Consider the following 26,848-nt stretch of genomic DNA (forward strand, 5'->3'; position numbering starts at 1 on the left):
AACACTTCCCACACTTTTAGAAGAGACCATCACACACCCCAACCACCATCAATCACATGACCAAGGAAAACATCATGAAGCTAGTGGACCTGTACCTCACCACCCACTTCACTTTCAACATCATTGTCTACAAACAAACCAATGGCACACCCATGGGATCTCCGCTCTCAGGATTCATAGCAGAAGCGGTAATGCAAAGACTCGAACAAACAGCCCGAGCAACAATCAAACCAAAAATCTGGGTCCGCTATGTAGATGACACCTTTGTCATCACAAAACGAAACAAGATAGAAGAGGCATTTAACATCATCAACAACACCCTCACAGGCATAAAGTTCACCAAGGAGGAAGACACCGACAAGAAACTCACATTCTTGGACGTCACAGTAGAAAGAAAGGACAACGGAAAAACTACAAACCTGCATATACAGAAAACTGACAAACACTGACCAAATACTTAACTTCACCAGTAACCATCCCAACACACACAAACGAAGCTGAGTCAGAACGCTATTCCAATGAGCCACCACACACTGCAGCACAGACGAACTTCGGAAAACAGAGGAGAACCACGTATTCAACGTATTCGAGAAGAATAGATACTCACAAAATACAGTCCGCAGATTCCTCAAGAACAAACCACGATAAGCAGACCAATCACAGTCAGAAACACTAACCACCTTACCATACATCAAAGAAGTTTCAGAAATGAAAGCCAGACGACTCAGACCCCTCGGAATCCTAGTAGTACACAAACCCACCAACACTCTCAAACAAAAACTAACAAACTTAAAAGACACAGTTCAACCCGTGGAAAAAACCAACGTCATCTACAAAGTTCCATGCAAGGACTGCCACCAACACTACGTAAGACAAACAGGAAGAAAGTTAGCCACCAGGATACACGAACACCAGCTAGCCACAAAAAGACACGACCTTCTCTCCTTCGTAGTCCTACATACGGATTAAAAATATCACTATTTCGACTGGGACAACACATCTATACTGGAACAGGCTAAGCAAAGACACGCCAGAGAATTCCTAGAGGCCTGGCACTCCAACCACAATGCCATAAACAAACACTTAGATCCAGATGCCATCGATCAACTCCTCAGAAAACGTACAGGAAATGACATCACCACAAACCCCAGGAACCTGTTCGAGGAGAAAGATATGAATAAAAAGCAGGAGACAACAGCTTCGCTTCACTTGGAGGTCGCCACTGATGATGACGTTACCTAGCCAAGTGAAGAAACGTCTGGATATCAAAGCTACAGCTCAGCGAGCAAACCTACACCATACATTTTAAATCATTTTTCATGTTTATGTTGCATGAATTTGCGGTTATTGATCCACAGTTTAGTTTTACCCCCTATAGGTAACATGCTGATTTCTCCAGTTGTTTATAGTTCAATGTGATGCATCCAGTGTGTGCATAACGAGAGGGAGCTTGCTTCCCACATCTTGTGTTTATCTGTGCCTTATGTCCAGCATTCATCAATGGCGAGAGCAAGGGGCGAGGGCGAGACCAATGTGTAAGTCACTCCGTGCCCATGCATGGCACCCACAGCGGCAATTCTCCACTGTGCATTTACACCCAGTTCTTAGTGCCCCTACACCCACGCCCTGCCCCTTTTGAAGTATCTCCATTATTTTGTGTTGTCTCGCTGTGCTCTTCTCACCAGGATGAATTACTTCTACTCAAACTCCTCCAGATTTCATCTGACAAAACATTCATTAAGAATCCCTTTGCATAAACATGCACTTCGCAGCTCTCGTTATTTGCTTTTCCTGGATGTCTTTCATACGAAAAAACGTTCACAGCAACTTGACATGAAAAATACAATCACGCTCTTTTTCATTATCCCAAAGCAACCGACGTTTCAATTCAGTTTAGTCAGCAGGGTCAAACGATGCTTTGAGATTGTGTCATAGCATTGATACATATAAACGGACCATTGGAGCCCCGATTTCAACACAACAGCTACGGTCATTGGAGAACAGTCGATGACAGCGACGAGAGTGGGATTCGAACCCACGCATGCAGAGCACAAGAGATTAGCAGTCCACCACCGTAACCTCTCGGCCATCTCGTCACCGACACTGGGGCACCGATGAACTTATAAATAATTGAATTGCGTAAATTATGCAGAGCAGCAGATATTTCTCCCTGGTGTTGGTGAAATGATAAATAACACAGTACAGTTCCAAGACTATGGTCTGATCTCTGGGTTCTGAGGCAATTGCACTCCCATTGTCACACTCTGCACACAGTGATCTGAACGAAAATGAGGAAAGGAATATGTAATAAGGTCTGTTGAATTCTGTGAAGAATTGAAGTCAACGGAATGAAGAACCCGAGACAGCAGGAGGTTTTCTTTCAATAAAGCGTTGGATAGAGCTCTTAGGGATAGTGGAATCAAGGGTTATGGGACGAAGGCAAACAGGATACAGATTGAGGATGTTCAGCCATGATCATAATGAATGGTGGTGCTGGCTCGAAGGGCAGAATTGCCTACTTCTGCACCTGCTGTCTATTGTCTATTACATTGCCTGTGAGGAATTGTTTTCCAGACTGGAGGAGAGTGTATAGTGCTCAATGTCATTATTCGGAACACCTAACTTCCGCTCAGATGTTTTTGACACGCACTTTTGTACAGAACAGATAATTTAAAAATCCAAAATAACGCTGAACTGACAATTGAACTCAACAATGCTAAAACCTTGATCTGTATCATTTTCCTGGGCCGTGCGACACCAAGTCACTGTATGATCACAGCAACACAGTGAACAAGTGTCAGAAGGAAAATGAGTGCAGTGTCAGAGCGCATGCTGGGAGCAGCAGGTGACACACACGGAAGTGCATTTAACTCAACAGGAACACTTGCCAAACAGCGGACTGCGGTGGAAGAATTCAGGGGGGGTTTACACTTTGAAATTTAATGCCAGAGACACAATGGAGATCTGCCATTCAGTCTGTTCAAGATGAGGATTTTAAGATTTCTACAGATGCAAAACAAAATAAAAAGCTCATCGTTTATTGAAGGCAAAACATGAAATTGTACATTTCATCAATCTACCCATCTTTACAATGAGTACCTCACCACTTTCCTCACTCGGGGACAGAACCACTGGTGAAGATGATCATATAATCCACGTTACTCGCCATGGAATCAGAGAAACTCGGTTTCCCAAAGGTTAAAGTAAAACCAGGAATGTAGAGGTAAGCATTAATGTGTTGCTCCTGTGCTGAAGGTGACCAGTGCACGGTATCTCTGTTCCAGTATAGTGGGCTGTGCTGTGCCGAAGTTTTAAGTTTGAGTCTCACATGGAGCAGCTTCAATTTGTCGTCGTGTTGCGGGGTACGGATTGAAGGTGATATTGAGCAAAGCCAAGTTTATGGGAAAATACCCGTGTTTGTGGGTTGAGAAACGACCTTTTCTGGATAATGACTCCTTGATCAACAAATATACTGCAAGTATCTAAAACGTGAAGAGACGTATGTGGAGAAAGAGCCAAGGATGATTTTTCAGCAGATGGATAACGTTTCCCATGTGCACTGCTTTAAATTCCGGGAAAATAGATGTTGAACTGGTTTCATGGACAGAGTTTGTTGCAAACTCACATAGGTTATTGCAATGATTAAAAAAAAGAAATCACATAGGACCGTTTGAATATTGTATCGAATTGAATTTTGGTCTGAGCATATTTTATCGTAAATGGCGTGCTGCAGAGAAGTACAGGGGGTTAACAACACAAAATGACAGAGTCTTCTTGGTGGATTTCTTGGGTGGAGTTAAGAATGTACGAAATATCCATGACATCATGTGAATGTGGTCAAATCTTTAAAGTAGGTGTTGCCTCTCCAAGTGACGATTCAATTCCTACTCATTAGGATATCACTTCCGTCTGCAGTTATTTTAGGGCATCAGCTCCATTTACAGAGTTTCACCTTGAATAATACGTCACACCTTACCAATCCATGAATTTGTTATACTCAGTCTTATTCAGTTGTACATGTTTATGAAATGTCTTTGTGTCTGAAGTCAACAAATTCGAAATTGTTACGAAACCACACTGACTTTCACTCAATGGTAAATTCTCTCCTTGTACGTTTGTTCGTGTATCTTTTAAAACACTCTGAAGTCAGCTTCTACGTTTTATTTCTGTAAAGTCGTTCACGATTGAAAAAAACTCTATTGAGAGGAAGAAACTCTCATCCAAACTTTTCTTTATCATTCAGTAATGGTTTTGAAGCTCTAACGAAAGTTCTTGATTCACTCGAAAGAGGGACTTTCCCTGATTTACTCATTCAAACCTTGGGTTATGTGAAAATCTCATTTGTTTAAATCAAATTTGCGTGTTTTTGCTCCAGCATTTCCGAATCTCGTGAATAAACTCCTTTATTCTTTCTATCATCACGATGAAACTGGTTGTATCTTTTCTGATAATTTTATGTCTCAGTAAACAACGTCACTTGGCTTTCTAATATCTTGCTATCCAGGAAACAGCGTCTGTGCCCTTTCTAACTTCTTCACATGTTTTTGGTGGAGAATGAGGACAAGGATTACACACAATGTTCCCACTGAGTGTGACCAAAAGATTTTACAGTTACACTATGAACTCTTTGCTTTTTAAATATGACGTCTCCATTTATAAACTCCAATAAGGTTAATTACTATCTATCCAGTTCATGAACATCGTCTTTGGAGACGAACATTATCGATCACTTCCTTTATTCTTCCACGTGATGTCTGAAAGGTTTGTACGGCCAACATCTCTATATCCCCGTGTCCTGAGTCAGTCTTAGCTATTTCTAAAGGTGACTGAAGTTCAAATACTTCATAGTGTGTCTCCCGTCATTCCAGTGCAGACTGGTTCTGGACAGCATATGCCATCACCAAAGACCACCGTGGATCTGAAATCAACAGGTTTCACATAGTAATTCTCGTAGATATTGTGTATCGTATGTTCGTGTACTTGTTCAATTTGTTCATCATTTCATGCGTCCCTGTATTGAATTCTACTGAATGATTAATTTGTGAATGGAGACATTCCCTTCACCACTCGTTCGAAACTCCATGGAACATTGAAAGATTTTACTCATATGCTTCCAGATGACAGTCCTGCCATTACTGAGATGAATCAGTGAACATTCCCCACGTACCCTCGAAGGCAAGGATTTCCTTTTCTATTTTCGGATATCATTACAGCACCGAATCCCATGGGTTCGTTCATTAAAACCAAAACAGTTGCAGCAAGACTTTAAAAATAAGATTTTGCAATCTGCTTGCATTGGTTGTCCCAAAAATTACATTCCACATTCTGGTATGTTTGTGGATGAAAGCACTTTCTGAGTCTTGAGCAGTTATATTTCAGTTTTGTCAAAACATTATCATTCGCCGTTCTCTCTTTCCCTTTCAGTTTCCCGTTTTATATCCTGTATTTTATCAGTTTATCTTAAGTTTTCAATAATTTCAATCAATCTCGCTCCTGATTACCAATCCGAGAGAATGACACAATTTTGTCAATTTATATGAGGTGCAGCTTTAGGGCGCGGTGACAAAGTGGAAAGGCATTGGTCACGTGAACCAAGTAGCAGTAGCGAGCTGGTGGAATCTTGCCATTCCATCGTAGTCATATTCAAAACATTTAACATAATCTTTAGCCAAATCATATTGGCAGAAAATAAGAATACAAAAACTAAAAAATTGCTGATGTTGAAAATCAAACAAAACAGTCGTTGCTGGAATATTTCAGGACGTCTGGCAGCATCTGTGGAGAGACGGACCCAATGGATGTGAAACGTTAACTGATTCATCTGCACAGATGCTGCCAGCACACCTGTGATTTTACAGCAATTTCTGTTTTTGTTTCAGATTGGCAGATTTTGTCGCAGTTCATGAGAACTGTGCTCATTAGAATCAAACAGACAGCATGGATCTGGTAGTGTGAAATGAGACAGTAATAATGAATGAGTGGAGAGTGTTGTACTGGAAAAGTACAGCAGTTCAGGCAACATCCGAGGAGCAGGAGAATGGACGATTTAATCATAAGCCATTCATCAGGAATTAGGCATGTGAGTCGGGCAGAGGAACAAAGCTGAAGCCAGGCACAAACTCGCAGGCACCTCCTCCGACAGACCACGATCACAAACTCTCCTCCCCTCACCAAACTATCATCTCCCAGACCATCCACAATCTCATCACCTCTGGGCATCTTCCATCCACAACCTCAAACCTCATTGTCCGTGAACTGCGCACTCCCCAATTCTACCTCCTTCCTAAGATACAAAAACCTGACTGTCCCAGTCGACCTATTGTCTCATCCTGAGCCTGTCCCATCCGAATATTCTCTTCCTACATGGACACAATCCTATCTCCCCAGTTCAGGAAATGCCCACTTACAGTCGTGACACCCCTATGCACTTCACCTCCTCCAAGAATTTCGTTTCCCTGGCCCTCAACACGCCATATTCACCATGGGCATCCAGTTCCTGTACAAATCCATCTGCAATGACAGAAGTCTGCCAGCCTTCCATTTCTTAATCTCACACCATCCCAACAAGTACCCTTCCACCGACATCCTCACCCACCTGACTGAACTGGTCTTCACAATCAACAACTTCTCTTTCCAATTCTCCCACTTCCTCCAACGACGGTGATAGCCATGGGCACCCGCATAGGACCTAGCTATGCCTGCCTGTTTGTCAGATGCGCGGAACTGTCCATCTTTCGCAGTTACACAGGCACCATCCTACACCTGTTCCTCAGCTACATTGATGAATGTATTAGCGCCACTTGGTGCTCCAACGAAGAGGTTCAATAGCTCAGCAACTTTACGAAAACCTTCCACACGGACTTCAAATTTATCCGGATCATCTTGGCAACTTCCTTAGCCTTCCTCGACATCTCCATCACCGTCTCTGGCGACTGACTAATTAAAGACATATACTACAAGCCCACCGACTCCCAAAGGTGTGTAGACTACATCTCCTCCAACCCTATCCCGTGTAAAAACGACATTCCTTATTCCCAATTCCACAGCTTCCAACACATCTGATCCCAGGATGACCAATTACACCTCTGAGAGTCCCAGTTCGTCTCCTTCATCCACGGTCACAAATTGCCTGTTCAGGTTGGTTGACAATGCCCTCCAGTGCATCGCCTCCACTTCACGCAACACCACCCTTGAACCCCACGCCTCTCAACACAACAAGAACAGAGCTTCCTGGTGCTCACCTCCCACCCCACCAACCTCCGCATAAAACGCATCATATTCTGCCACTGGGTGCCACCTCCAAACAGACACCACCACCAGAGATATATTTCGCTACCCAGCTCTGCCAGCACTGCAGAAAGAACATTCCCTCCATGTCCCCCTCTTCAGGTCGACACTTCCCCCCACCAGCCCATAACCGTCTCCTGGCACCTTTGACTGCCACCAAATGAAGGGTGAAACTAGCACCCACACAACTCTCCTCATCTACAACCAAGGCCCGAAGAGATCATTCCACATCCGTTGTAAATTCACATGTACAGCTATCAATGTCATCTACTGCATCCGTTTCGCCCAGTGTGGCCTTCTCTACATCAGGGAGACAGGATACCTTCTTGCAGATCATTTCAGAGAATATCTCTGGGACACCCGCACTCAACAACTTCACTGTCCCGTGGCTGAGCACTTCAACTCCCCCTCCTACCCCATCAAAGGCTTGCAGGTACTGAACCTCCTCCACTGATAAACCGTTACCACCCAACGCCTGGAAGAGGAATGCCAAATATTCTGCCTTGGGACCCTTACACCACACGGGATAAATGTGAATTCGAACAGTTTCATCATTTCCCCCAAGCATAAGCCTTCAGCTCGCCGCCGCCCTCTCGACCCATTGCATCACTGCCACTTCTGACCTATTATCTTCTCCCTCCTATTCATCCATCTATTGCTTTCCAGCTCTTTCCCCTCAACCACACACCACTTCCATTTATCTCTCAGCCCTGACTCATAAGCCTTATTCCTGATGAAGGGCTTAAGCCTGAAACCGGAATTATCCGGATCCTCGGATGTTACCTGATCTGCTGTGCTTTTTCAGCATCACACTACCAACTCTGATCTCCAGCATCTGAAGTCCTAACATTATCATTGGAATTATCAATAACCTTGGAATGAAGATATCCCTCGATTGCAGTGATCACATTGTGACTGAGTTATCCATTTATTTTGGGTGAGGGCAGGCTGGGTCTGAGATGAGCACTTAACACCGAAACAACTGGAAAGTATCAGATAGCGAAGTTAAGGCGGGCTGAAGTGAAGTGGAATACTGCCAGAAGATGGGTCCATACAACTGCATCACATCATCCAGATTGTAAAAGACTCGCACAAGTCGAAAATCAACTTCAGTGCAGGCACAATGACAGGTAAAGTGGAAAGGAGACAATAGAACACACAGGTGCAGTGGAACAATTTCTGTCAAATGATTCGATATACAAGCTACTTTACATATGGTCTGCCCTCACATTGGAAAAAGGAATTTCTTGCAGTGTAACGGCGACATTTGCCTGTGACATCACAATGCTGAGAGACACTGACATAGTTTCTTCTGTAGCAGCGTGGCCTAGTGAAAGCATGATTGTCCCATTAACCAGAATTCAATACTTCAAAGCTCTCCTCTGCGCTGTACAACTTATTTGCTGCCCCTGTAGTTAGAACTCAATCGCTTCACTGTGTATCTTCTTCTGCTATCTGCTTCAAGGAAACACTTGAAACGTGAACAAATCCACTTTCCACTTTCACCAATCTTTTGCAACTCCCAAGTTGGCACAGGTACGAGTGACCGATTGGCCTTCTCGAGCGCTCTCACTCTGGTATGATTTGAATGATAAAGTGGACTGTGTCTGATCTGCAGAATGTCCCCACCGAGACGGTGCTGTTTATCCCATCCCGGGGACTGAGGTGTCTCTATTGGCAGAGTATTCAGCCATTTCCCTCCACGTGTCGGCATTATGAGGGGATGTCAGTGCGGATATGCTCTGAAGCTTCCTCTCACGGGCACAGCCAGGTGCAAGAGCGCTGCTGAACTTAGCAACTTTGATTGCGAACTTCCTCCAAATATCATTTATTTGAGAGAGAGAGAAAGGTGCTAAGCTGGTGGGAAAGAGAGAAATGGGCCGTGGACTCTCTTCCCTCAGTAAAATGCAAATAAGTGCATTTTTGTGCTGCCCATTTGATGTTCAGAATCAATCTTCGCGGAACAATCCTGCTGAAAGGCTTTTGTTTCAGAGGCGTCGTTTTCATTGCTGCAATCGGGCATCAGTTAACATCTGAGTCCCAACTGTCCCAGATGAAGCGACTCCGAATGAAACCCTCACTCACTGAGAACCATCCCCACAGCCAGGTGCTGCGGGGCTGCAGGCAGTCCAAAGCGGAAAAGAGGATTAAAAACGAGCCATTATTTCTCCCTCAGCCACTCTGTCACAGAGACAAGGAGAGGGACGGCAGAGACGTGTGACGTCATTCACGTGCCGACAGAAGCCGTTCAGACAATCGAGTCCACGGTCAATCTCTGTCACTTGCTTCTCTCTGAGGGTATTCATCATCAGTGGTGCTTGTTGTAATAATAGGAAACTGTGTCTGTGTTGAAATGCTGTGTCCAACATACTGATCCACATGTCGTTCATGACTGTTTATTTCACCGGAGGACCCTGCTGTGTGACACAGCGTGGGGAATAACTGCAAGGCGTCAGGGGTATGGCCCACACACCAACTGATTTCTCTCACCTTCGCCAGTGTATTCCCAGCTCAGTCAAGTGACTTTGCGAATCACTTCATAACAGACCTACAGAGAATAGCAAAAAAATCTTCCATAACTTCAAACGTGTGTTTCCTCAAATGCATAAATGTGGCGGTTGTATCTATTTCAGATACCATTGAGTGACAGGATGCAGATGGCTCATCAATATGTAATGTGAAGAACGGAGCACTGTTATAGCGAAACTCTGGCAGTTGCAGTACACACACTATAAGCTGGAATTGTCATCGAGCAGAGGATGCTTTTCATTCATTAATTTCTGTATTATGCGCCCACCACAATCCCTTTGGGCCGCTCTGTTATCGCTGACCACAGCGGTTTCCCGTAGTCTTCAGGTTTTTGTAGCATGTACCTTCGAGGATGACATTAAAATATCTTCACTGTTATTGTGTGATACACTGTGGCACATATGTGTCCCGGCTGTGTCAATATAACCACCGTGTAACTTCCCCAATTCTGCTGTTTTATTTGCAATTTCAATCAGAATCACAAAATGTGTCACACTGCAGACTGAGGCCATGCAGCCCACCTGCGCTCTGCTGGCTCCACGCAATGAGGAAATGACTGTGTTTTGATTGATTGATTGTCACATGGACCTAAGTACAGTGGAAAGCGTTGTTTGCGATGGTAAAGTCGGATCATAGTCATCTAGGACATGCAGATCACAGCGTGAGGAAAGCAAAATTTGGCCAGACTTAGGAATTCAGGTTACTCCGTATCGGACGTGCGCTCAGCAAAATCCACATTGGCAAGTTCAGCATTATTTCAAGTTATACAATCCATTTCTCAGAGCAGCAATGGCCGAGAAGAAGCGGTTCTTGAACTTGTTTGTGTATGTTTTCAAGCTTTGGAATCTTTATCTGAAACCGATCTCATCGAAATCATATCTTCACAGTCAAAAATGAAGTAGTGTGCAAAATTCCAAGGCTCATCCGCAATGTGAACGCGAGAGCTCTCGCACATATGTCACCTGTCTGAAGCAATGTCACACCCGAGACAAACGAGCTAGAACGGCGCCAGACGTGGTAACCAGAAATCAGGTGAGTTTTTGGTTAACTAAGGCTATTTCTGCTGTTTCGGAGTGAAAGAAGCACAGAGATTTAATAACAGCTCCTTTCCATTCTGACTCGCTTCTCCCAGGAGGCTGTGCTAGCTGCTTTCCCGGAACAGGGCGATCTTCATTGAGAACTGGACGAACTCATCCTCCATTGTCACGCAGTATTAGTGTCGAGCAGCTTGAACGCGATCTCTAGCTCCCTATCAAACATGGGTGTGTGGAGCGGGGTAGGGGGCTGGCGGGAGTGGGAAGTATGGGAATTCTGGAAAGGTGTAGAAAAGGGAGATCGTGCATGCACAAGAAATCATCTTCTTTTTGGAACCATTGGCCAAATAATGCCACTGGCGAGAGCTAGAAAATGCAGAACTGCGAGGAAAGAGTGAACCTCTCCCCATTATTCGGGAACAGTGTCTGTGCTTCTCGAAGTCACAGGGAGGCTTCTACTGTCTGAATCAGCATGGGATATTACTGCAGCGAGTCCCGTCGCTCACGCACCTGCTGTGTATACATTTTTCCACGTTGCCTCCACTTCACGTCAAAGATTTCACAGCTCACATCATCCTAGAGTGACAGGGAAGAGAAGGAAGCGATTCAGACCATCATCTTAACACAACCTGGGGATAAGTTGGATGTGGGAGAGCGGACAGTCTCGACTGGTTCCAGCATTTACAATCTTGGTCCGTGTGGTAACAAAAGCAGGAACCAGGAACTATTTACCTTTCTTCTTAAAACAGGTAATTAAATTTTGAAGAGCATAGATATCTCTTCCTGGTGTTCATGAAATGATCAAGACCAGAATACGGTTCCCTGAGTATGGTCTGACTTCTGGGTTATGGGACCAGTGCACTCCCACTGTGATATTCTGTTCACAAGATCTGACCACATGGAAAGAAATGACACAGTGACAAGATCGATTGAATCGGATTCTGTGAAAAACAGAAGCCGATGGAATGAACAGCACCATGAGAGCGAGAATATAGCATTATATGTGAGGAAGTTGTTTTCCAGACTCGAGGAGAGTGCACAGTGCTGTTTCCAGGGGTCAATATCTGGATAAGTAGACAGAATTAGCATCGGCAGTTATTGGACTGCATCTTTTGTACAATGTTGCATAAGCACGGGCCTTTTGTATAGAGGGGACAACTTCAAAATCCTCAATGATGCAAGACACAGAAATGAGGTGAACAACAAAGCAACCGCAGAAACTCGTGTTACATCATGGGGTAAACGCCCCGGCTCAACCTTTGCTCAAATTCGCTCTCTGTCAAATTCCTGAGCCTGAGCTTCGAACAGTGAATGGTCTATGTTAATAAACACTGCTCGAATCTCACAACTTCAGCATTTATTACGGCCCTACATGTATGTCTGATAACAGTAATTGATCCCTCACTGTGTTACTTCAGCACACGTAGAGAAGAAATAAACATAAGAACAACAGTCACGAATGTGACGGAGATTTGACCTGATGCACACCTCTTCCCACCCTACCACTTCCACACCTCTTCCCAACCTACCTCTTGCAAAAATGCCATCCCGTATTCCCAATTCCTCCGCCTTCGCTGGATCTACCTCCCAGGAGGACCAGTTCCACCACAAAACACAGCAGATGGCCTCCTTCTTTCGAGACGGCAATTTCCCTTCCAACGTGGTTAAAGATGCCATCCAACGCATCTCGTCTACATCCCGCACCTCCACCCTCAGAGCACACCCCTCCAACCGTAACAAGGACAGAACGCCCATGGTACTCACCTTCCACCCTACCAACCTTCTCAAACACCAAATCATCCACCGACATTTCCACTACGTCTAAACAGACCCCATCACCAGGGATATATTTCCCTCCCCAACCCTTTCTGCCTTCCGCAAAGACCGTTCCCTTCGTGACTACTTGGTCAGGTCCACGCCCCCTACAACCCACCCTCCAATCCTGGCACTTTCCCCTGCCACGGCAGGAACTGGAAAGCCTGCGCCCACACCTCCTCCCTCACCTCTATCCAAGGCCCGAAAGGAGCCTTCCACATCCATCAAAGTTTTACTTGCACATCCACTAATATCATTTATTGTATCCGTTGCTCCCGATGCTGTCTCCTCTACATTGGGGAGACTGGGCGCGTCCTAGCAGAGCACTTTAAGGAACATCTCCAGGACAACCACGCCAATCAACCACACCGCCCCGTGGCCCAACATTTCAACTCCCCCTCGCACTCTGTCTAGGACATGGAGGTCCTGGGCCTCCTTCACCGCTGCTCACTCACCACCAGATGCCTGGAGGAAGAACGACTCATCTTCCACCTCGGAAAACTTCAACCCCAGGGCATCAGTGTGGACTTCAACAGTTTCCTCATTTCCCCTTCCTCCACCTCACACTAGTTCTAAACTTCCAGCTCAGCACTGTCCCCATGACTTAGCCGGACTTGTCCTACCTGCCTATCTCCTGTTCCACCGATTCACTCCACCCTCTCCTCCTTGACCTATCACCTTAATCCCCTCCCCCACTCACCCATTGTCCTCTATGCTACTTTCCCCCCACCCTCACCCTCCTCTAGCTTTATCTCTCCATGCTTCAGGCTCACTGCCTTTATTCCTGATGAAGGGCTTTTGCCCGAAACGTCGATTTCGAAGATACACGGATGCTGCCTGAACTGCTGTGCTCTTCCAGCACCACTAATCCAGAATGTGGTTTCCAGCATCTGCAGTCATTATTTTAACAGCCTTGCAGTTCTTCCCCACGCTGTGTCACACAGCAGGGTCCTCCAGTGAAATGAACAGCCGTGAATGACATGTGGTTCAGTATGTTGGAGACAGCATTTCGACACAGATACAGTTCATTCATATTAGAACAAGCAGCACTGATGATGAATAACCTCAGAGAGAAGCAAGCAATAGAGATTTACCATGGACTCGATGGGCTGAACGGCTTCTGTCGGCACGTGAATGACGTCACACGTCTCTGCCGTCCCTCTGTCTGTCTCTGTGACCGAGTGGCTGAGGGAGAAATAATGGCTCGTTTTTAATCCTCTTTTCCGCTTTGGACTGCCTGCTGCCCGCAGCACCTGGCTGTGGGGTTGGTTCTCAGTGAGTGAGGGTTTCATTCGGAGTCGCTTCATCTGGGACAGTTGGGACTCAGATGTTAACTGAAGTCCGATTGCAGCAAAGAAACCGACGCCTGTAAATCAAAAGCCTTTCTGCTGGATTGTTCTGCGAAGATTGATTCTGAACATCAAATGGGCAGCACAAAAATGCACTTATTTGCATTTTACTGAGGGAAGAGAGTCCACGGCCCATTTCTCTCTTTCCCACCAGCTCAGCACCTTTCTCTTTCTCTCAAATAAATGATATTTGGAGGAAGTTCGCAATCAAAGTTGCTAAGTTCCAGCAGGGCTCTTGCACCTGATTGAACCCGTGAGAGGAAGCTTCAGAGCATATCCGTATTTACATCCCGTCATAATGCCTGCAAGTGGAGGGAAATGGCTGAATATTCTGCCAATAGAGACACCTCAGTCCCTGGGGATGGAATAAACAGCACTGTCCCGCGTGGGGACATTCTGCAGATCAGACACAGTCCACTTTATCACTTAGATCATACCAGAGTGAGAGCGCTCGAGAAGGCCAAGCGGTCACTCGTACCTGTGCCAACTCGGGAGTTGCAAAAGATTGGTGAAAGTGGAAAGTGGAATTGTTCACGTTTCAAGTGTTTCCATGAAGCAGGAAGCAGAAGAAGATACACAGTGAAGCGATTAAGATCTGACTACAGGAGCAGCAAATAAGTTGTACAGCGCAGAGGAGAGCTTTGAAGTATTGGATTCTGGTTGATGGGACGATCATGCTTTTACGAGGCCACGCTGCTACAGAAGAAACTATGTCAGTGTCTCTCAGCATTGTGATGTCACAGGCAAATATCGCCGTTATACTGCAGGAAATTCCTTTTTCCAATGTGAGGGCAGTCCATATGTAAAGGTGTAGCTTATATATCGAATCCTTTCACATAACTAATTCCACTGCACCTGAGTGTCTTCTCTTGTCTCCTTTCCACTTTACCTGTCATTGTGCCCACACTGAAGTTGATTTTCTATCTCTGATTGTCATTTACAGTCTGGGTGATGTGATGCAGTTGTACTGACCCACCTTCTGACATAATTTTCCACATCACTTCAGCCCACCCAAACTTTGCGATCTGATACCATTCCCGTTGTTTAGATGTTAAGCGCTCGTCTCAGATCCAGCCTGCCCTCACCCAAAATAAATGGAAAACTCAGTCACACTGTGATCACTGCAATCGAGGGGTATATTCACTCTAAGGTCATTGATAATTCCAAGGATAAAGTAAGGACTGCAGATGCTGGAGATCAGAGTTGGTAGTGTGATGCTATAAAAGCACAGCAGATCTGGTAGCATCCGAGGCGCAGGAGAATTCAGGTTTCAGGCTTAAGCCCTTAATTTCGAATAAGGCATGTGAGTCGGGCTGAGAGATAAATGGAAATGGTGTGGGGTTGAGGGGAAATAGCTGGAAAGCAATAGATGGATGAATAGGAGGGAGAAGAAATTAGGTCAGATATTGCAGTGATGGATTGGGCTGAGAGGGCGGTGGCGAGTTGAAGGCTTGGGCTTGGGGGAGGGGAAATGAGGTAACTGTTCAAATTCACATTTATCCCGTGTGGTGTGAGGGTCCCAAGCCGGTAGGTGTAGTGTTCCTCCTCCAGGCGTTGGGTGGTATCGGTTTGGCAGTGGTGAGGTTCAAGACCTGGATGTCTTTGATGGGGTAGGAGGGGGAGTTGAAGTGTTCAGCCACAGGACGGTGAAGTTGGTGGGTGCGGGTGTCGCAGAGATGTTCTCTGAAATGATCTGCAAGAAGGTTTCCTGTCTCCCTGATGTAGAGGAGACCACACTGGGCGCAACGGATTCAGTAGATGACATTGGTAGCTGTACAGGTGAATTTCTAATGGATGTGGAATGGTCCATTCTGGCCTTGGCTGAGGTGAGGGGAGTGGTGTGGGTGCTAGTTTCACTCTTCCTTTGGTGGCAGTGAAAGGTGCCGGGAGAGGGTTGTGGGCTGGTGGGGGGATGTGTGGACCTGAAGAAGGGTTCATTAAGGGAATGGTCTTTACACAATGTTGGCAGGGCTGGGCAGCGAAATATATCTCTGGTGGTGGTGTCTGTTTGGAGGTGGCATCAGTGTCAGAATATGATGCGTTTATGCGCAGTTTGATGGGGGTGTAAGGTGAGCACCAGGTGGTTCTGTCCTTGTTGCGTTGAGAGGCATGGCTTCAAGGGTGGTGGTGTGTGAAATGGAGGTGATGAACGTGAGGGCGCTGTCAACCACGTGGGAAGGCAATTTGTGATCGTGGAAGAAGGAGACCAACTGGCTCTTCCTGAGGTGCAATTGGTCATCCTGGGAACAGATGTGCTGGAGGTGGAGGCATTGGGAATAAGGAATGGCGTTCTTACACGAGATAGGGTTGGAGGAGATGTAGTCTAGGTACATGTGGGAGTTGGTGGGCTTGTAGTATATGACTGTAATTAGTCAGTCGCCAGAGTCGCTGATGGAGAGGTCCAGGTAGATGGGTGAAGTTGCCAAGATGATCCGGATAAATTTGAGGTCGGAGTGGAAGGTGTTTGTAAAGTTGGTGAGCTATTCAACCTCCTCGTTGGAGCACCAAATGGTCCCAAACATTCATCAATGTAGCGGAGGAACAGGTGGAGGATGGTGCCTGTGTAATTGCGAAATGATGAACAGTTCCACGTATCTGACAAACAGGCAGGCATAGCTAGGTCCTATGCGGGTTTCGATGGAGGAAGTGGGAGAATTGGAAAGAGAAGTTGTTGATTGTGAGGACCAGTTAAGCCACGTGGATGAGGAAGTCAGTGGAAAGGTACTGGTTCGGATGGTGTGAGATTTCGAAATGGAAGGCTTGCAGACTTCTGTCATGGCAGATGGATTTGTGCAGGGACTGGATGTCCATGGTGAAGATGACGCGTTGGGGGCCAGGGAAACGAAATTTTTGGAGGAGGTGAAGTGCATAGGGGTATCACGAATGTAAGTGGGCATTTCCTGAACTGGGAAGAGAAGATTGTATCAAGGTAGGAAGAGATTATTCGGATGGAACAGGCTCAGGATGAGACAAGAGGTCGACGGGGGCAGTCAGATTTGTGAATCTTAGGAAGGAGGTAGAACCGGGGAGTGCGCGGTTCATGGACAATGAGGTTGAAGGTTGTGGATGGGAGATGCCCAGAGGTGATGAGATTGTGGATGGTCTGGGAGATGATAGTTTGGTGAGGGGAGGAGAGATTGTGATCGTGGTCTGTAGGAGGAGGTGCCTGCGAGTTGGCACCTGGCTTCAGCTTTGTTCCTCTGCCCGACTCACAAGCCTAATTCCTGATGAATGGCTTATGCCTAAATCGTCCATTCTCCTGCTCCTCGGATGTTGCCTGAACTGCTGTGCTTTTCCAGTACAACACTCTCCACTCATTCATTATTACTTTCTCATTTCACACTACCAGATCCATGCTGTCTGTTTGATTCTAATGAACTCTGTTCTCATGGACTGCGACAAAATCTGCCAATCTGAAACAAAAACAGAAATTGCTGTAAAATCACAGGTGTGCTGGCAGCATCTGTGCAGATGAATCACAGTTAACGATTCACATCCATTGGGTCCGTCTCTCCACAGATGCTGCCAGACGTCCTGAAATATTCCAGCAACGTCTGTTTTTGTTTGATTTTCAACATCAGCAATTTTTTAGTTTTTGTATTCTTATTTTCTGCCAATATTATTTGGCTAAAGATTACGATAAATGTTTTAAATATGACTGTGATGGAACAGCCAGATTCCACCAGCCGGCTCCTTTTATTTCACGTGACCAATGCCTTTCCACTTGGTCACCGCGCCCTACAGCTGCACTGCATATAAATTGACAAAATTGTGGCATTCTCTCGGATTGGTAATCAGGAGGAAGATTGATTGAAATTATTGAAAACTTAAGATAAACCGATAAATACGTTATATAAAACGGGAAACTGAAAGGGAAAGAGAGAACAGCGAATGATAATGTTTTGACAAAACTGAAATATAATTGCTCAAGATTCAGAAAGTGCTTTCATCCACAAACATACCATAATATGGAATGTAATTTTTGGGACAAACAATGCAAGCAGATTGCAAAATCTTAGTTTTAAAGTCTTGCTGCAACTGTTTTGGTTTTAATGAACGCACACATGGGATTCAGTGCTGCAATGCTCTGCTAAAATGGAAAATGAAATCCTTGCCTTTGAGGATACGTGGGCAATTTTCACTGATTCATCCCAGTAATGGCAGGACTGTCCTCTGGAAGCGTATGAGTAAATTCTTTCAATGTTCCATGGAGTTTTGACTGAGTGGTGAAGGGAATGTCTCCATTCACTAATTAATCATTCAGTAGAATTCAACACAGGGACCCATGAAATGATGAACAAATTGAACAAGAACACGAACATTCGATACACAATAGCTACGAGAATTACTATGTGAAAACTGTTGATTTCAGATTCACGGTGGCCTTCATTGATAGCATTTACTGTCCAGAACCAGTCTGCACTGGAATGATGGGAGACACCCGATGAAGTATTTGAACTTCAGTCGCCTTTAGATATAGCTGAGACTGACTCAGGACATGGGGATTTAGAGATGTTGGCCTTCCAAACCTTTCAGACATTCCGTGGAAGAAGAAAGGAAGACATAGAAAATTCTCGTCTCCATGGAGACGATGTTCATGAACTGATTAGATAGTAATTTACCTTATTGGAGTTTATAAATAGAGGCGTCATATTTAAAAAGCAAAGAGTTCATAGCGTAACTGTAAAATCTTTTGGTCACTCTCAGTGGGAACATTGTTTATAATCCTTGTCCTCATTCTTCACCAAAAACATGTGAAGGAGTTAGAAAGAGCACAGATGCTGTTTCCTGTATAGCAAGATATTAGAAAGCCAAGTGACGTTGTTTACTGAGACATAAAAATATCAGAAAGGATACAAACGGGATGATAGAAAGAATGAAGGAATTTATTCACGAGATTTGGAAATGCTGGAGCAGAAACACGCAAGTTTGATGTAAACAAATGAGATTTTCACATAACGCGAGGTTTGAATGAGTAAATCGGGGCAAGTCCCTCTTTCTAGTGAAAACCATTAGTGAATGATTAAGGAAAGTTTGGATGAGAGTTTCTTCCACTCAACAGAGTTATTAAAATCGTGAACGACTTTCCAGAAATAAAACGTAGAAGCTGATTTCACAGTGTTTTAAAGATACACGAACAAACGTTCAAGGAGAGAATTTACCATTGAGTGAAAGTCAGTGTGGTTGCGTGACAATTTAGAATTTGTTGACTTCAGAAACAAAGATATTTCATGAACACGTACAACTGAATAAGACTGAGTATAAAAAGTTCATGGATTGGTAAGGTGTAGCGTATTATTCAAGGTGAAACTCTGTAAATGGAGCTGATGCCCTAAAATAACTGCAGACGGAAGTGATATCCTAATGAGTAGGAATTGAATCATCACTTGGAGAGGCAACACCTACTTTAAAGATTTGACCACATTCACATGATGCTATGTATATTTCGTACATTCTTAACTCCACCCAAGAAATCCACCAAGAAGACTCTGTCCTTTTGTATTGTTAACCCTCTGTACTTCTCTGCAGCACGCCATTTCAGATAAAATATGCTCAGACCAAAATTCAGTTCAATACAATATTCAAACGTCCTATGTGATTTCTTTTTTTTATTATTGCAATAACGTTTGTGAATTTGCAACAAACTCTGTAATATGAAACCAGTTCAATATCTATTTTCCCGGAATTTAACGCAGTGCACATGGGAAACGTTATTCATCTGCTGAAAAATCACCTTCGGCTCTCTCTACACACATGTCTCTTCACGTTTTAGACACTTGCAGTATATTTGTTGATCAAGGAGTCATTATCCAGAAAAGGTTGTTTCTCAATCCAAAAACACGAGTGTTTTCCCATAAACTTGGCTTTGCTCAATATCACCTTCTGTCCGGATCCCTCAACACGACGACAAATTGAAGCTGCTCCATGTGAGGCTCAAAATTAAACCTTCGGCACTGCACAGCCCACTGTACTGGAACAGAGATACCGTGCACTGGTCACCTTCAGCAAAGGAGCAACACATTAATGCTTACCTCCACATTCCTTGTTTTACCTGAACGTTTGGGAAACCGACTTTCTCTGATTCCATGGCTAGTAACGGGGATTATATGATCATCTTCACCAGTGGTTCTGTCCTCGAGTGAGGAAAGTGGTGAGGTACTTATTGTAAAGATGGGTAGATTGATGAAATGTACAATTTCATCTTTTGCCTTCACTAACCCATGAGTTTTTTATTTTGTTTTACAACTGTAGCAATCTTAAAATCTTCATCTTGAATAGGCTCAATGGCAGATCTCCATTGTGTCTCTGGCATCAAATTCCAAAATATAAACCCCCTCTGAATTCTTCCACCGCAGTCCACTGTTTGGGAAGTGTTCCTGTTGTGGGAAATCCACTTCCCCTTGTGTCACCTGCTGCTCCCTGCATGCGCACTGGCACTGCACTCATATTCCTTCTGACACTTGCTCACTGTATTGATGTGATCATACAGTGACTTGGTGTCGCACGGCCCAGGAACATGATACAGATCAAGGTTTTTGCATTGTTGAGTTCAATTGTCAGTTTAGCCTTATTTTGGATTTTGAAATTGTCTGTTCTGTACACAAGTGCGTGTCAAAAACGTCTGAGCGGAAGTTAGGTGTTCCGAATAGTGTCATTGAGCACTGTGCACTCTCCTCCAGTCTGGAAAACAATTTCTCACAGGCAATTTAATAGACAATAGATAACAGGTGCAGGTGTCGGCCATTCTGTCCTTCGAGCCAGCACCACCATTGATTATGATCATGGATGAACATCCTCAATCTGTATCCTGTTCCTGCCTTATCCCCATAACCCTTGATTCCACTATCCTTAAGAGCTCTATCCAACTCTTTATTGAAAGAACACCTCCTGCTGTCTCGGGTTCTTCATTCCGAAAGCTTCAAATCTTCACAGAATTCAACAGACCTTGTTACATATTCATTTCCTCATTTTTGTTCAGATCACTGTGTGCATAATGTGACAGTGGGAGTGCATTTGCCCCACAACCCAGGGGTCAGACCATAGTCTTGGAACCGTACTGTGTTATTTATCATTTTACCAACACCAGGGAGAAATATCTGCTGCTCTGCATAATTTACCCAATTCAATTATTCATATGATCATAGTCATCACAGCCTCTGTGATGAGGTGGCCGAGAGGTTAAGGCGATGGACTGCTAATCCATTGTGCTCTGCATGCGTGGGTTCGAATCCCACTCTCGTCGCTGCCATCAACGGCATTTTCGTGGTGCTGTTTTCAGATGATCAAAGCGGTCATATTGATACTGGAACGCTCATGGTCAGTTTATACGCATTTACACTATTACAAAATTTCAAAGAATGGTTTGAGCCTGTTGACTAAACTGTATTGAAATGTCGGTTGCATTCGATAATGAAAGGGAGCGCGGTTTCCTTTTGCAAATCAAGTTGCTGTGAACGTTTTTTCGTATGAAAGACATCCAGGAAAATCAAATAACGAGAGCTGCGAAGTGCATGTTTATGCAAAGGGATTCTTAATTAACGTTTTGTCAGATGAAATCTGAAGGAGATTGAATAGAAGTAATTCATCATGGTGAGAAGAGCACAGCGAGACAGCACAAAATGATAGCGATATTTCAAAGGGGCAGGGCGTGGGTGTAGGGGCACTGAGAACTGGCTGGAAATGCACAGTGGAGAATTGCCAATGTGGGTGCCGTGCATGGGCACGGAAAGACTTACATATTGGTCTCGCCCTCGCCCCTTCCTCTCACCATTGATGAATGCTGGACATAAGGCACAGATAAACACAAGATGTGGGAAGCAAGCTCCCTCTCGTTATGCACACACTGGATGCATCACATTGAACTATGAACAACTGGAGAAATCAGCATGTTTCCTTTAGGGAGTGAAACTAAACTGTGGATCAATAACCTCAGATTCATGCAATATAAACATGAAAAATAATTTAAAATATAGGGTGTAGGTTTGCTTGCTCAGCTGTAGCTTTGATATCCAGACATTTCATTACTTGGCTAGGTAACATCATCATCAGTGGCAACCTCCAAGTGAAGCGAATCTGTTGTCTCCTTCTTTCTATTTTTTTCTTTCTCCTCGATGGGGTTCCTGGGGTTTGTGGTGATGTCATTTCCTGTTCGTTTTCTGAGGGGTTGATAGATGGCATCGAGATCTATGTGTTTGTTTATGGCGTTGTGGTTGGAGTGCCAGGCCTCTATGAATTCTCGGGCGTGTCTTTGATTAACCTGTCCCAGGATAGATGTGTTGTCCCAGTCGAAATGGTGGTATTTTTAATCCGTGTGTAGGGCTACGAGGGAGAGAAGGTCGTGTCTTTTTTTGGCTAGCATGGAATTTTGTAGATGACGTTGGTTTTGTCTGTGGATTGTTCTGGTTCTTTTAAGTTTGTTAGTTTTTTGTTTGAGAGTGTTGGTGGGTTTGTGTGCGACTAGGATTCCGAGGGGTCTTAGTAGTCTGGCTGTCATGTCTGAAACTTCTTTGATGTATGGTAAGGTGCTTATGGTTTCTGGCTGTGTTTGGTCTGCTTGTCGTGGTTTGTTCTTGAGGAATGTGTGGACTGTATTTTTTTAGGTATCTGTTCTTCTCGAATACATTGTAAAGGTGGTTTTCCTCTGTTTTCCGAAGTTCGTCTGTGCTGCAGTGTGTGGTGGCTCGTTGGAATACTGTTCTGACGCAGCTTCGTTTGTGTATGATGGGATGGTTACTGGTGCAGTTAAGTATTTGGTCAGCGTTTGTCGCTTTTCTGTATGCAAAGGTTTGTAGTTCTCTGTTGTCCTTTCTTTCTACTGTGTCTTTCAGGAATGCGAGTTTGTTGTCGGTTTCTTCCTCCTTGTTGAACTTTATGCCTGTGAGAGTGTTGTTGATGATGTTAAATGTCTTTACTATCTTGTTTCGTTTTGTGATGACAAAGGTGTCATCTGCGTCGCGGACCCAGATTTTGGTTTGATTGTTGCTAGGGCTGTTTGTTCTAGTCTTTGCATTACCGCTTCTGCTATGAATCCTGATAGCAGAGATCCCATGGATGGGCCATTGGGGGTTTGTTTGTCGACTATGTTGTTGAAAGTGAAGTGGGTGGTGAGGCACAGGTCCACAAGCTTCATGATGTTTTCATTGGTAATGTGATTGATGGTGGTTGGTGTGTGTGATGGTCTCTTGGAAAAGTGTGTTTCCTTTGCCAGGTCGATGTTGATGAAGGTGAACAGTGCTATTATGTCGAATGAGACCATTGCTTCCCCTTCCTCTACTTTGGTGTTTTTGATGATTTTTAGGAATTCCTGGATGGAGTGGATGGAGTGCTGTGACTCTTCTATGAGGTTTTTCAGTCTTGCGTGTAGTTCTTTGTCCAGTCTGTAAGTTGGTGTTCCGGGTAATGAGACTATGGGTCTGAGGGGGCTCCTGGTTTATGGATTTTTGGTAGTCCAGTTCGACTTGGCCAACACGTTGATACTGGGACAGTCTAAACAAAGACATGCTCAAGAATTCCCGAGGCCTGGCACTCCAACAACAATGCCATAAACAAACACATCTATCAACCCCGCAGAAAACAAACCGGAAATGACATAACCACAAACCCAGGAACCCCATCCAGGAGAAAGGTATAAATAGAAAGCAAGAGACAACAGCTTCGCTTCACTTGGAGATCGCCACTGATGATGTTACCCAGCCAGGTAATGAAACGTCTGGATATCAAACCTACAGCTCAGCGAGCAAACCTACACCTTAAACCTCAAACTGAGCTACAAACCTTCACAAGCCTTGCGATTTAAAGTGTCTTTATACGCATATCATAAATAGACTTTTCGTTATAATACCCGTCTGGTTGAAAGAAGAAGACATCACATTTCAAGATAGATGACAACGTTACCAATTTTGTTTTGAAATTGAGATTTATTTGATCATTTTACACAGTGAACAAGTTCATTTTAAAAAATGCAAACCACAATCTCTCACCTGGAATAAAAGTGTGATTTCAATATAAACATTGTCCTTGCTAACTCGCAGTTACTCAACATGAAAAATAGGATGTAATGTTTATTAAGCATAGATCAATTAGCACCATTATCTTACTTCGGATTGACTGCAGTATGCACATTCTAAATAAGGTTTAAGAAAGAATGACTTTTGGAAATAATGATTCGGTGGTGACTAAAAATAATATTAGCTTCTCATGATGTGGATATTCCACGAAAGGCTCCAGTGGTGGAAATGTTCAGTGGGCAGTATTTCTATGATGGTATGGACGTATGTGAGCTGCCAGGGATGGGAACTCCCACTTCATCTGGAGCAGCGTCTTTTGACGTGGACCAGGGAGCATTGTAGCATCATTCTAGGAGTTCCAACCACACCTGGAGCAGCTTCCATTGACATGGAGCAGCAGGGAGCATTGGCACATCCGAATGCAAGATCTAACCTTATTTGGAGCAGCTTCAGTTGGCCTGGAGCAGGGAGCTTTGGGAGATCATTCTGGGAGCTCCACTCTCACCTGGAGCAGCTTTTAATGACATGTAGCAGCAGGTAGCATTGGGACATCAGAGTGATAGATCCAACCTCAACTGGACCACTTCTATTGACATGGAGGAGGGAACATTGGGACATCAGACTGGGAGCTCCAACCTCACAAGGATCAGCGATTAATGACATTTAGCAGCTGGGCGCATTGGGACATCAGAGTGGTAGGTCTAACCTGAACTGCTCCACTTCTACTGACATGGAGCAGGGAGCATTATGACATCAGACTGGGCGCTCCAACTTCAAGTAGAACCGCTTCTATTGACATGGAGCAGCAAGGAGCATTGGAACGTCAGGTTGGGAGCTCCAACATCACCTGGATCAGCTTGCATTTACATGGAAGAGGAGGGAGGATTGGGACGTTAGGCTGGGGGAAAGGATATTCAACTATTTTAATCTAAAGTAAAATATGTTTCAACACCTCAGATGTTAATTGATTTACGAAGAATCTTTCCCGGGAAAATAATTAATTCTTTAGATAGTAAAGACAAGTCCTGAAAATATTCAACTCAGGAAAACGCATTGGTACAGAGAGAAATGGGAGTGATGTTTCATGTCTTTGTCCTTTCATTTCTGGCAGTCTCTGCACTGGATTACAACACCGGAAGGCTGTTTTCACTCATTTCCAGCAAATACGGACAGGTCATTAACGTAATCTAAAGCTGAAAATTAACGGGAATATGCGATGTTATGATTAGGCTGGAGTTTACTTCAAATTTTGGTGAAAACGTAGCAAAGTCAGTTGCAATTTCCAAGATCAGCAGTGACCTCATTGATTGGCTGATCAGATTGTGAATGGTCGTTTTTCTGAGGACAATTTGAAGTGAATCAATGATGTTGATTTTCTTTGTTCTTTGTTCGCCTTGTGACTGTTACTGCTATTGCTCATGCCCTTGTTAACACAACAGCTCTGCAGCGTGTAAAACCTCAGCTGTGCATCTGGCCAGTGGCACAACCATTTGTATAGCTGGCTACGCATCAGGCGGTTGTAAGTTCAACTTTTACTTTGCGCAAGCGCATTATGGCGATTCATCACACATCCAACCTACTCATTTTTGTTATGCTGAGGTGGGTAATATTTGAAATTTTCATCTCCACGAACGAAAATTCTTTCACTGTCTTCGATCAGTTAAACATTGCCAAGAGCTATCAGAGTAAAAATCACACAGCACCAGATTGTATTGAACAGACATATTTGGAAGCACCAGTGTTCCATGCACTGTTTCTTCATCATATGTTTGTCACCTCTTGGAATCTAAAATTTCTTTGTGTGATTATTAAATGTATCCACCCCAGTCCAACGCTAACACCTCCAAGTCATGGGGACCGTCGACACCACGAACGGTCGGTTCAAGTCCAGATGATCATCCAAAAGATCGCGCATATTGACGTACACACCAAGTTTCTGCAGAAAAACACCCACCTGATGAAGGAGCGACTCTCCAAAAGCTAGTGCTTCCAAATAAACCTGCTGGGCTCTGCCCTGATATTGTGTAATTTTTAACTTTGTCTTCTCAACTCAAACACTGGCACTTCCATATCATAGACAACATCAGTCATGTCCCACCGTTGTCAGAGAAGGCAGTCCTGGAATAGCCCAATACATTGCTCATGGGTACGTTTCGTTTTCAAAACCAACGCAATCAATCGCTGCAGCTTCTATGGATGAAAAGCACAGAAAAGAAATAGCTGAGACTCAGTTTTGACAATATTTTGAAACTCTTTGGGAAGTGGAATCAGAGGAGAATGAAGGATTAACTGTCCGACTGTGCAGAGAGAGGGAAGGCACTTTTCCCTTCTTTGATGAGCTGGGGTATTGACTGATCAAAGGCATGAAACAGATTGCTGGTAAAGCTGCGCTCTCTGCATCAGGATCAAGAAGTCCTGATTTCCTGAACGGTAATGAAACCCAGGCCACTCAGATAAAGCGCTGAATACTAACCAATAGACCGCCAGGGATGAGGGCAGAAGCATTTGCACCGTTTCTTCATAACACCGTTTTTGGAATTATGTCACTGCAGATATGTTTACCCTCAAAAATGATTGAATTATCGAGTGTTTACAGCACAGAAATGGGTCCCTTCATCTCACTTCCCAGCACTTGGTCTGCAACCTTGTAAACTCTGACGTTTCACCTGAATGCTAATTTCTCTGTAACGTTTTAATCTCGTAAAACACAATAAATGGGATTAAAATTTGAGATGGGAACTGAAGCCCATTTTTACCCATAGACCGAAGCACGCAGACACATTTCCCGAAGTGTGACACAGGCCTCGGGAGAAAACAAGCAGAAAGT

At 44.3% G+C, this 26,848-nt stretch overlaps 2 non-coding genes across 2 annotated transcripts; one reads left to right on the top strand and one right to left on the bottom strand.

Annotated features, from left to right (window-relative positions):
* Nucleotides 1-2,014: 2,014 nt before the first annotated feature.
* Nucleotides 2,015-2,096, bottom strand: trnas-gcu (transfer RNA serine (anticodon GCU)). The gene has a single exon. It is a non-coding gene; the product is annotated as a tRNA-Ser (tRNA).
* A 19,079-nt stretch (nt 2,097-21,175) lies between these two features.
* On the top strand, nt 21,176-21,257 carry trnas-gcu (transfer RNA serine (anticodon GCU)). Its single transcript has one exon. It is a non-coding gene; the product is annotated as a tRNA-Ser (tRNA).
* The last annotated feature ends 5,591 nt before the right edge of the window (nt 21,258-26,848 follow it).

This window comes from Chiloscyllium punctatum, chromosome 18 (genome assembly GCF_047496795.1).
Source record: "Chiloscyllium punctatum isolate Juve2018m chromosome 18, sChiPun1.3, whole genome shotgun sequence".
Lineage (NCBI taxonomy): Eukaryota > Metazoa > Chordata > Chondrichthyes > Orectolobiformes > Hemiscylliidae > Chiloscyllium > Chiloscyllium punctatum.